This window comes from Lynx rufus, unplaced genomic scaffold (assembly GCF_022079265.1).
Source record: "Lynx rufus isolate CCGP_SWC_20201006 ecotype Redwood Valley unplaced genomic scaffold, mLynRuf1.p SCAF_7, whole genome shotgun sequence".
Lineage (NCBI taxonomy): Eukaryota > Metazoa > Chordata > Mammalia > Carnivora > Felidae > Lynx > Lynx rufus.
In genome coordinates, this window is record NW_025814889.1 from 102,208,144 (window position 1) to 102,221,157 (window position 13,014).

Genomic DNA, 13,014 nt, shown 5'->3' on the forward strand with positions numbered 1-13,014 from the left:
AAAGAAAGGAGTAATGGGAGAAGAATGTCTGGAGTCAGTAAAGTAAAAGGAGTTTTGAAGAAAAACAGTAAGAGAGAATGGGAGAGACAGACCGTTAAAGAGGAATCAGCCCAACTGTAACCACAGTGCTTCCCACTGACATCTATGTTTGTGAAAACTCCCTAATGCCACAAAATGTGTTACCTAGCTCTACATTTTTAGGGAGAATGGAATGCCTACTTACAAATCACATAATTTAATCTTCCACAACTGACATCTTTTAAGCACAAGGATTGACTCTTTTTCTGATTGTGGTAAGAAAACGAATAAGAGATCTCCCCTCTTAATAGATGTTTACGTGTACAAAACTGTACAATTAACTATAAGCAAAATGTTGTTTAGCAGTTCTCTAGGACTTAATATTTTTTGAATTTACACGTCTTAAATAAAGAACTGTATACCCCTTGATTAGCAAACCGCCCCTCCCCCAATTATTCCACCCCTCAGCCACTAGCAACCATTCTTGTCTCTGCTTCTATGAGTTTGACTATTTGAGATATCTGATAAGAGTGGAATCATATAGTGTTTGTCTTTTTTGTGACTGGCTTATTTCACTTAGCCTAATGTCCTCAACATTCATCCATGTTGTTGTATATTTCGGGATTTCTTTCTTTTTAAGGTTGGATGATAATTCATTAAATGTATATATCACATTATCTTTATCCATTTATCTGTTGAAGGACATTTAGGTTGTTTCCACATGTTGACTACTATAAATAGTGCTGCAGTGAACTTGAGAGTACTAACTAATATATCTTTAAGATCTTGATTTCAATTATTTTAGTTAAATACTTAGAAGTGGGATTGGTGGATCATATGGTGGTTCCATTTTTAATTATTTTAGGAATTTTCATACTGTTTTCCATAGAAGCTGTACCATTTTGAATTCTCAACAACAGTGTAGAAGGACTCCAATTTCTTCACATCCTCACCAATACTTTTTGGTCTCTCTCTCTCTCTCTCTCTGATAATAGGCATCCTAATGGGTGTGAGGTAAGACTTCATTGTGGTTTTGATTTGCAGTTCGTGGATAGCGATGTTGAACATCTTTTCATATATAAGTTGGTTGTTTGTATATCTTCTTTGGAGAAATGTCTAGTCAAGTCCTTAGTCTTTTTACATAAGTGGATTATGGGGGGAGGGTGTTTCACTTGATTTGTAGGAATTCATTATATATTTTATAAATTAATCCCTTACTAGATACCTGATCTGCAAATATTTGTCCCATTCCATAGATTGCCTTTTGGTTTAGTTGATTATTTTCTGCTTTGCAGAAGGCTTCTAGTTTGGTCTAGCCTCATTTATTTTTGTATTTGTTGTTTATACTTTTGGTGTCATATCAAAAAATTATTGCCAAGATCGTTATAATTTTTTTCTATGATTTCTCCTAAGAGTTCTACAGTTTCAGGTCTTACATTTAAGTCTTTAATTAATTTTGAGTTGATTTTTGTATGTGGTATAAGACATGGGTCCAATTTTATTCTTGTGCATGTGGCTGTCCAGTTTTCCCAACACCATTTATTGAAGAGACAATCTTTTCTTCATTTTGTATTTTTGTCACTCTTGTTTGAAGATCAGTTAACCGTATATGTGTGCTTTTATTTCTATGATCTCTATTTTGTTCCATGGATCTATATGTCTGTTCTTTTGTCAGTGCCATAGTGTTTGACTACTGTAGCTCTGTAATATAATTTAAAATCAGAGAGTGAGATACCTTCACCTTCGTTCTTTTTTCTCAAGTTTGTTTTGGACCCTTGGATTCCTTTGTGGTTTCACATGAATTTAAGAATTTAAGAATTGCAAAAATGAACTATTGGGACCTCATCAAGATAAAAAGCTTCTGCACTGCAAAGGAAACAATCAACAAAACTAAAAGGCAACCGATGGAATGGGAAAAGATATTTGCAAATGACATGTTGGACAAGGGGCTAGTATCCAAAATCTATAAAGAACTCACCAAACTCCACACCTGAAAAACAAATTATCCAGTGAAGAAATGGGCAGAAAATATGAATAGACACTTCTCTAAAGAAGAAATGCAGATGGCCAACAGGCACACGAAAAGATGCTCAACGTTGCTCCTCATCAGGGAAATACAAATCAAAACCATACTGAGATATCACCTCATGCCAGTCAGAGTGGCTAGAATGAATAAATCAGGAGACTATAGATGCTGGAGAGGATGTGGAGAAACGGGAACTTTCTTGCACTGTTGGTGGGAATGCAAACTGGTGCAGCCACTCTGGAAACAGTGTGGAGGTTCCTCAAAAAGTTAAAAATAGTTCTACCCCTATGACCCAGGAATAGTACTGCTAGCAATTTACAAGGGATACAGGAGTGCTGATGCATAGGGGCACTTGTACCCCAATGTTTATAGCAGCACTCTCAACAATAGCCAAATTATGGAAAGAGCCTAAATGTCCATCAACTGATGAATGGATAAAGAAGTTGTGGTTTACATACACAATGGAATACTACTTGGCAATGAGAAAGAATGAAACATGGCCTTTTGTGGCAATGTGGATGGAACTAGAGAGTGTTATGCTAGGTGAAATAAGTCCTACAGAGAAAGACAGCTACCATATGTTTTCACTTTTATGTGGGTCCTGAGAAACTTAACACAAGACCCTGGGGGAGGGGAAGGGGAAAAACAAACAAAAAATTACAGAGAGGGAAAGAGGAAAACCATAAGAGACTCTTAAAAACTGACAATAAACTGAGGGTTGATGGGGGTGGGAGGGAGGGGAAAGTGGGAAATGGGCATTGAGGAGGGATGAGCATTGTTGGGATGAACACTGAGTGTTGTATGCAAACCAATTTGACAATAAATTTCATATTTAAAAAAAAAGAATTGCCTTTTCTATTTCTGTAAAAAAATCTCATTGGGCTTTTTATAGTTATTGCATTGAATCTGTAGATCACTTTGATTAGTATGGACATTTTAATAGAAATAAGTCTTCCAATCCATGAACATGTCTTTCTTTTTGCTTATATTTTCTTTAATTTCTTTCATCAGTGTTTTGTAGTTTTCAGTGTATAAGTCTTTCACCTCCTTAGTCTAAGTATTTTTAAAATTTCTGATGCTATTGTAAATCACCATTGAGTATGCTATTGACAGTTGCCTTTTCATATCTGGGCTTTATTAAATCAATGTAATTTCCTTCTGTTCCCAGCCTGTCAAGAGTGTTCATGGTGAAAGAGTGTTGAATTTTATAATTCATTTTTAATTCCATCTATGGAAAATATCATATGACATTGATTCTGCCATTAAAATTGATATTTATATGTTGAACTATTCTTGTATCCCAGGGATAAATCCCACTTGGGCATGGTGTACGAAACTTTTAATGTGCTGTTGAGTTGGGTTTGCCGCAATTTTATTGAAGATTTTTTGCCTCTATATTTATCAGAGATATTGGCTTATAGCTTCCATTTCTTGCAGTGTCTTTATCTGGCTTTGATATCAAGATAATGCTGGCCTCATAGTAAGAGTTTGGAAGCGTTCACCCCTCTTCAATTTTTTGGAAGCATTTGAGAAAGATTAGCATTAATTCTTCTTTAAATGGAATTCATCTGATCCTGGGCTTTTCTTGTTGGGAAATTTCTGATAACTGATTCACTCTCTTTACTGTTTATAGATCTGCTTCTATTTCTACATGATTAAGTCTTGGTAAGTTGTATTTTTCTAGGTATTTATCCATTTCTTCCGATGTATCCAGTTTGCTGTTGTGTAATTATTTATAGTAGTCTCTTATCCTTTTTCTTTCTGTGACATCAGTTGTAATGTCTCCTCTCTCATTTATAGTTTTTATTTTGAGTCCTCTTTTTTCCTTAGGTAATCTAACTAAAGTTTGTCAATTTTATCTTTTCAAAAAATCAACTCTTCTATTGATTTTTTTCTACTTTGTTTCTATTCTCTATTTTGTTTATTTATACTCTAATCTTTATTAATTCCTTCCTTCTGCTAATTTTGGCCTTAGTTGGGTCTTTTTTTTCCTAATTCCCTAAGGTGTAAATTTAGATTGTTTATTGAAGATCTTTGTTATTGTTTCATTTTTTCCTTCTTTTCTTAATGTTTATCACTAAACTTTCCTTTTAGCACTACTTTTGCTGTGTCCCATAAGTTTTGGCATGCTAGGTTTTAATTTCTGTTTTCTCGAGATATTTTCTAATTTATTTATGATTTTTTTCCTTTGATCCATTGGTTCAAAATGTTTTATTTTCACATTTTTGAATTTTCCATTTTTCCTTCTGCTTTTGATTTCTGGTTTCATTCCATTGCATTTGGAAAAGGTACCTGGTATGATTTCAATTTTTTTAAAAAATTGATAGGACTTGTTTTTTGGTAGACATGCAATCTACCCTGGAGAATATTCCATGTATGCTTGAGATTACTTTTCTGCTGTTTGTTCTGTATGTCTGTGAAGCCATTTGGTCCACAGTGTTCAAATATGCAGTTTCTTTATTGATGTTTTATCTGGTTCTTTGATCCATTACTGAAACTGTGGAATTGATTTCTCCTACTATTACTCTATTGCTGTCTATTTCTCCCTTCGATTCAGTCAATATGTTTTCAAGTCTATATGTTTCTTTATATGTTTAGATGTTCTGATAGTGGGTGCATACATATGTATAATTGTTATATCTTCCTGTTGAATTGACTCTTAACATTATTTAATATACTTCTTTGTCTCTTATGACAATTAAAATTTTTTTAATGTTTATTTATTTTGAAGACAGAGAAACGGAGCGCAAGTCAGGGAAGGGCAGAGAGAGAGGGGACACAGAATCCAAAGCAGGCTCCAGGCTCTGAGCTGTCAGCACAGAGCCCAACGTGGGGCTCGAACCCACAATCCATGAGATCGTGACCCGAGCCAAAGTCGAATGCTGAACCGACTGAGCCATCCAGGCACCCCTCTTAAGACACTTTTTTACTGAAAGTCTATTGTATGTGATATAAATGTAGCTAGCTAACTCTGCTTCCTTTTATATTCATAAAAAGTTGTTTTCCACCCTTTCATTTTCAGCTTATGTGTGTCCATACACCTCAAGTGAGACTCTTGTAGCCAGCACATAGTTGCATGTTGTGTAATCCATTCAGCCACTCTGTGTCCTGTGATTGGACAGTTTAATCCACGTACATTCAGAGTAATTATTGATAGGAAAACAAATTGATTTAAAATCACAGTTTTGTTAGTTGTTCTATTTGTCCTGTAGTTCATTTGTCATTCTATTCCTCTCTTGCTGTCTTCCTTTGTGTTTCATTCTTTTTTATTTTTTTCTGTATTGATATGCTTTGTTTCTTTTCTCTTTTTGTCTTGCGTAACTTCTATAGATATTTTGTGGTACCCATGGAACTCACATAACATTTAACAGTCTAGTGTAAGCTGAGAACAATTGAAATCTCATAGAAAAATCCTACACCTTTATTTCTCCCCACATATACTTTGTTATTGATGTTGCAGTTTACATGTTTTTAGTTTGTATCCACTAACATATTTTTTAGATATCATTATTTTAATGATACTAGAATTAAGTGATTTTATACTAGAATTTTACTAATTTTATACTAGAATTAAGTGATTTACCTGCTTCTGTTATAGTAATATAGTATGAGTTTTATAGTTAGTTATCATGTTACTGTTTAGCTTTTTTGTTTATTTCAACTTGAAGAACTCTTTATAGCAACTCTTGTAAGACAGATCAAGTAGACACTAACTCCCTCAGCTTTTGTTTATCTGATGAAGTCTTTATCTCTCCTTCATTTTTAATGGACCAATTTGCCTGCATAGTATTTTTGGTTGGCATCTTTTTTTCCCTTTAATTCTTTGAATAAATCATCCCACTCCGTTCAGGCCCAAAACGTTTCTATTTTAAAATCTGTGTGCAATCTTACAGGGAGTCCATATTCATAACAAGTCTTGTTTCCTTGTCGCTTTCAAATTCTCTCATTGTTTTTGACTTTTGACAAGTTGATTATAATTTGTCTCCATATAGATTTCTCTGGATTCAACTTATCTGAGATCCTTTGGGTTTCCTGGATCTAGTTGTCCATTTTCTTTTCCACATTTGGAAAGTTTTTGGTCATTATTTCTTGGAATAAGCTTGGTTGTCACTCTTCTTCTGTGACTCACATAGGACATATGTTAGTCTTCTTATTGACATCCCATAAATGCTTAAAATTTCCTCATTTTTTTCTTTTTTGCTCTTCTGAATAGTGTCAAATATCTTTAAATTTGCTAATTCTTTCTTCCGCTCAGTCTTGTCTGACAGTGAATTCTTCTATTAAGTTTTTCAATTCACATATATTTTTTAACTCAAAAATTAATATTTAGTTCTTTTGAAACATTTTTCTCTTTGTTGAAATTCTTACTTTCATGCATTATTTGTAGCATATTGAGCCTCATGAGCATTTTGATAATGGTTAATTTTAATCTTCTTTCAGGTAATTGATATATCTCCATTTCATTAGGGATATTTTCTGGAGTTTTATCTTGTGCCTTTTTTTTGGATCATGTTTCTATATTTTTTTTTTATTTTTCTTGACTCTTTGTGTTATTGTCTATATATTAGGCAGAAGTGCTACCTCTCTCAGTCTTTACAGATTGGCCTCATACAAGAGATGATGTTTATCAATCAAGCCAGCCAAAGCTTCTGTAGGCCTCTCAAATATTTGTGTTAGTCCAAACCACCATTTTTGTTCTTAGCCCTTAGAAGAAACAAACAAATCCCTGGGGTAGTAACTGGAGAAATCAGCACATCACATGTACTCTCCAACTCTTTCTTTCCCCAGGGAAAAGCTGGGAGCTGGAGTCTTTAACCTGCTCACTCTGTGTTGTACTAGTGTTTATGGGGGGGAGGAGGGGGGCAGGGATGGGGTGAGTGTTTGTGTCATAGTTCAAATAATGTGCTGAAATCTAGAAAAGTCCATGTTCTATCAATTTTCTGATTTATGTAACAGAGAAGTCAATCCCTTGGGCAACTTCTGGAAATGTTGAAATTTGAAACTTTTGACATGCAGTCCAATTCTATCCCTACCCAAAGAAAAGCTGGGAGCTGGCTTACTTGTTTGGTTGGTTGGTTGGTTGTTGTTATTTTTACCTGATTGTTCCATGTTGAGCTGGAAGAAGAGCTGTAGTAAATGCCGATAAGCTAGTTTAATTGATTGACTTGTTCTCTGATGACCCCAGAGGTCTAACATATGCTGTGTCCCATTAGTGCTGTGATCCAGGCAAGACAAAAGTTAATCCCTAGGTAGCACGCAGAAAAGTTGGAATGTTGAATTTGTGATCCAACGTTTTCCCTCCAGGGAAAAACTAGGGGCTAGTTTTATTTCTATTTTTGCTTTGGCTTCCACCTCCTTATTCAGTGCTAAGCCGGAAGGAGCTGTGGTGAGTGCTCACACACTCGTTCAAATCACCACCTTTGTTCTCTGTATCCATAAGGGTCTAGTGTATGCCAGGTCCTGTCAGTGCTTCAAGACAGGTAATTAAAACTAATTCCTTAGATGGCACCCAAAAAAACTTGTAACTTTGGATGTATAGTTCAAACCTTATCCTCCCCAGAAAGAAGCTGGGAGTTGCGGGGTGGGTTGGTTGGTTGGTTTCCCCCCACGCACTTGTTTTGTGTTGAGCTTGAGAAGGATCTGTGGTGGGTGGATGTGTTCAGGTCAAATTACTGTCTTTTTTCTCTATAGTTCCAGGGTTCTAGCAGTTGTTGATTTTGTCAACACTCTGAGACACGTAAGATAGAAGCCATATCTTGGGCAGCCCTCTAAAAAGTTGGAATGTTGTCTATGCGGTCTAATTCTCTCTTCAGGGATAAACTGGGATCTGGAGGATTCCTCCTAATTATATGGCAATGTGTTAGGGATGGGGATTAAGGCAAGAGGATGCATCCAATTTTCCTATCTGTTTTGTGGCTGGCTTCATACTTGACCAGGCTGCAAGAGCCTCTCATCTCAACTAATTTCTGTATTTCACACAATAGTTGATTTGTGTATTGCTGTTGAATCAACGTGTCCATTGGAGAAAAAAAAGTCCAGGGCTTCCTATTCTGCCACCCTACTGACATGAGTCTCACTTGTTTTATGCCAACATTTTGCAAAATACCAGACACTTAATGCTTATAAATTAAGGACAGAAAGTAACATACTTTTGAGACTTTTGTGCTATTGATTTATTGAATCATACATTCATTTTAAAAATGAGCTTCTTGTTTACTAAGTACCTTTTTCCTAAATATGAAAGATTCTCCATAGGAAAGACACAGATAAAATGGCCAACTCGATACACCTAGTGCACAAATTCCTCTAGGCTAGGTTCCTTGAGGAAGTCAAATAAAGAGTGTCCTTGTTTTTTGCTTGGATCCTGTACAAAATGAGAGGCAAGATAAAAGGCCAGCAGATGGAGAATCAACATATGTCCTTTACTGTTGATAAAGGTTACGAAGAAGGACATAATGGAAGAATCAAAATTGCTTTGCTTACTGGATCCACAGAAATAGACTTATTTACCAACTAGGCAGCTTTTCACTGGGTCAGTCACCCTAACAAGAGAGCCTGCCACCCGAGAGAGATAAGGAAATGTGCTATCTGTGAGCAATCCTAGAAGGCAGGAACACAGGAATGGTTTACCCCCATGGCACTCCAAATGGGTGTACACAACTCTCAATTACAGTGAGTGAGACACATTAATACTGAAACCAAAATATCAGTGAGTTATTTTTAAAAATGAGAAGTTTTACTAAATTTTGTCTTAAAGATTTAATTTCACTCATTAATGATATAATTGATTTCTGCTAGTAATTAATACACCATTACAGTTTTTATTTATTTCTTAATGACAAGGCTTTGGTTATAATTCCCCTACATTAATTTAGTGGAAGCTATCCACTGGCAATCTATTAGATTTTCCTAGTTAAATTAGCATGATGGACTTTTAATGGATCTTTTAATAAACATGATGATGATCAAGAATATTGTGAAATCAGAATCACTCTCAATGACATTTTTGACTTTCTGTAGTAACAGTCCTCAGTCATTGATTCTGGTCCTCAGAGTAATAACTCAAAATGTATTACTAATAGATTTCTCTACCGTTAGCAGTGACAAAGTGAACGTGGAGTAGGGCAAATATAACAAGATTTTTTTTTAATATTCAATTAGCTAATCTAAGGTTTCCATTTCATGTTATTGTGGTCCTCCAATTCTGTGATCTTTCCCAATAAAATACAAACAGAAGAGATGATATCTGATTTGGAATTGAAACAGTAATAGACCATCTATTGCATCTGTACACTTTATGTCAAAGGGTCTTGTGTTGAGATCACTGGCAAAGGCAAATCTTGAGTTTAACTTAACCTAAGTATAAAACCATATTTTCTCTGGAATATGAATCCTTTTTTTTAATAATATACATTTCTCTTTATTAAAGTATATGGGACATATAACACTGTGCAAATTCAAGGTATACAGTAGGTTAATTTGATACATTTATGCACAATATATGATTGTCTGGAATATGAATTCTTAAGATTTTTATGTTCAGCAGGTGGCTGTTTCTCTTTGCTCTGTGAAAACACACATCTAGACTCCTTGACTTAGTGAAAGCAGGAGAACCTCAGTAACTGAACCTGGTTTGTGTCTTAAGAGAAGGCTACTAAGCTGCAAGCTGAAATTCTCCTAGGACATATTTGAAAGAAATTTCTGCAGGTGGTTGAGAGTTGTCCTTTATGCAGCTGTGGTAATGGAATGAAAATTGCTTACTCTGGGAACATTGACTGTATCATCCTTAAATTATCTGTGTACTACTTAAATAGTTTACATTGCTGTAGGGATAGGAAGGCTCAGTTATGTTTCCATTCTGCCATCACTGCCTATAAACACTGAGTATTCAATGCAAACAAAGCAAATTGTACCACATTTTTTTAATTTTAAACTTTTATTACACTTTTATTGCTGTGTGACATATTGTGACTAAGAAAAGATAGACCTTACATATAAAGACAAAAAGGAATTTAGGAAAAATTTTCCTGTAATCTATCATTTAAATATAAGCACTGTTAATATTTTAGTTGATAACCATTCAATATGTTTATATAAGTATATGCATTTTTCTTTATTTTCCCTCAAACTGTCATGTATTAAGGAATCATGTAACACTAATGTATTAAGAATCTCCTGGGGTGCCTGGCTAGCTCATCAGTAGAGCATGCAACTCTTGATCTGAGGGTTGTGAGTTCAAGCTCCACCTGGGGCCTAGCGTTTACTTAATAAAAAGAATATTCATTATGCATGAATCTTATATTTTCTAATTGAATAAAAACACTATAGAAAATTAGAAAAATGGATGGAAAATATAATGGGGATTGCTATAAATCCTTGTCAGATATAATGACTGGAAACATATTAAGATACAGCTATATATTTCATTTTTCCAGTTTGTAAATGGAAATAATAAGAACATATGTAAATAATAAGAACATATGCCATGTCAATAAATGTAGAGAGACATCAGTAGCATAGTGATCAAAAGAGTAGTTTCTAGAGTCAGATTAGCTGCTTTTCTGATCTAAGACTGCCACTTGTGCAACACCAGACAAATTGCATAACTCTATGGAACTCCATCTTTATATTGGGATGTAAAAGTGCTACCTCCCTGATCTAGCTACTCTAAAGCAAAGAGTATATAGTATTTTATAACACATAACATAAAATCTTAAAATCTTACTTATGCTCTTCCTAAATAGTTTATCAAGTGAGTAGCTATACCAGAGACCACTTAGCCAAATTCTCTTTTGATAGATTTTCATAGCATTTTCAATGATTCACTATTAAAAAGAATGTAATGAAAGTCCTTATACATTCATCCTCAGGCATTTGCCAAATTGTTTTCTTAGAATGCTTTGCACTAAATGGGAGGCAAAAATTATTCATTTGAAAGAACTTTTGGAAATATAGAAACGTTTAAAAATTATTATTGGAGTGTAGTTGCCAATGTTATTAGTTTCCAGTGTACAACACAGTGATTGGACAGTTCTGCACGTGACACAGCGTGCACCACAATAAGAATAGTTACCATCTGTCACCATACAATGTTATTACATTATTGATTATATCCTCTATGCTGTATTTTTCATCCCTGCGATGTATTTGCTTTATAATCAAAGTTTGTGACTCTTACTCCACTTCACCTATTTTGCCCATCTCTCCATGCCCTTACCCTCTTGCAAACCACAAGTTTGTTCTCTGTATTTATATCACGTAAACCCTGAAACATAAAGGGATTTATGTGAAATGTTCAGTGAAGAAATGAAATAAAGTCTTATCAATTTTTTTAAGTTTATTTATTTTTAGGAGACTGGGGAAGCATGGGGGGGGGTGGGGCAGAGAGAGAGGGAGAATCCCAAACAGGCTCTACACTGTCAGCACAGAGCCCGACCTGGGGCTTGAACCCACGAAACTATGAGATCATGACCTGAGCCCAAATCAAGAGTCGATGATTAACAGACTAAGCCACGCAGGCGCCCCTTATTAATGCTTTTTAACAAGAGGTTTTCTGATGTACCAAAAAGGACTCTTTAAAGAGCATGCAAGATCTTACAGTAGAAAATGCTTTCATAATTATTTTTAATCAGAAAACTTCCCCCAATCCATTGGAATGAAAACAAAAGAAGTGAACTCCTGCAGTGTTCTATGTCTGAGAGCAATGAAATCTCTTCAGTACAAGCATTAATAGGCATTTTGCAAAACTATAGAAAAGTGCACTGTTGGCATGCATTAAAAATGAAAGGGGAATTTGGCATATGTGTGTTGGTGGCTCCATCTTCTCCTGAATCTCAATAAATGCAAAATACCCCATCTCTACAGTCCTGTAAGGCTGAAACTTGTAAAGCCAAAGGATTTGCAATTGTTTAAGTTAAAAATCACATTGATTTCATTTTAAGTAGGCTTCACACCCAGTGCAGAGCCCAGTGCAGTGCTTGAACTCATGACCCAGAGATCAAGACTTGAGCTGAGATCAAGAGGCAGATGTTTAACTGACTGAGCCACCCAGGAACCCCCAAAATAACTTTTAAATAGCCCAGAAGCGAATGGTCTAAATTCTGACTTGGATATTAGAGTTAGCTGTAGTCAGAGCTTGCACATGTGATGGATGCTGCAATTTTGAAAGCACATAGAAAGTTTAAGGTACTCAGGGTGATTAAGTGATTATAAGAGGAGGGTAAAGGAACAGGGTTATAATGTTAAAAAAAGAAGAACTTGTAGTTCTTCCTGAGACTTAATTTGTCTAATATTGTGGAGACTGAGGGAATACACCCCTCTTTCATCAGGTAGGGTCATTTGTAGTCTGATGTCCTGAAAATGAGTCAGATTTAACTAGGGCATCAGAGTAATTAGATTCAGTATACAAATATTTCAGTATATTTCTTACATAGATGTAAAACTGCATGCAGCTCCCTTAAAGAAAAACTTCATCATCTGATCAACATCCAATTAAAATACATATTCCAAGGGTCTTAGAAATATTCCCTTGATCTCTCTTAACCATAGTACACAGGGCCATCAAAAGTGATATTCTTAACACTTAACACATGTAATGTTCTCTTGTCCCACTCGCTTCTTCTGGGCACATGGGATCATCTTTTATTTCTTCTTGATTTTTTTTATTGTGGTAAAAAATATATAATATATAACATAAAATTCACCATCTTAACCATTTTAAAGTGTACAATTCAGTGCCATTTAGTGCTTTCACTATACTGTTCAATTGTCTCCACACTCTAGTTTCAGAATAATTTCATCATAACAAAAAAGAAACCCTATACCTTTAAGCAGTAACTCGCTGTTCATATGTCTCCTCAGCCCCTGGTAACAACTAATGTGCTTTGTGTCTCTATGGGTTTAACTATTCTGCTTATTTCATATAAATGGAATCATATAACACATGGCCTTTGTGTTTGTCTTGTTTCACT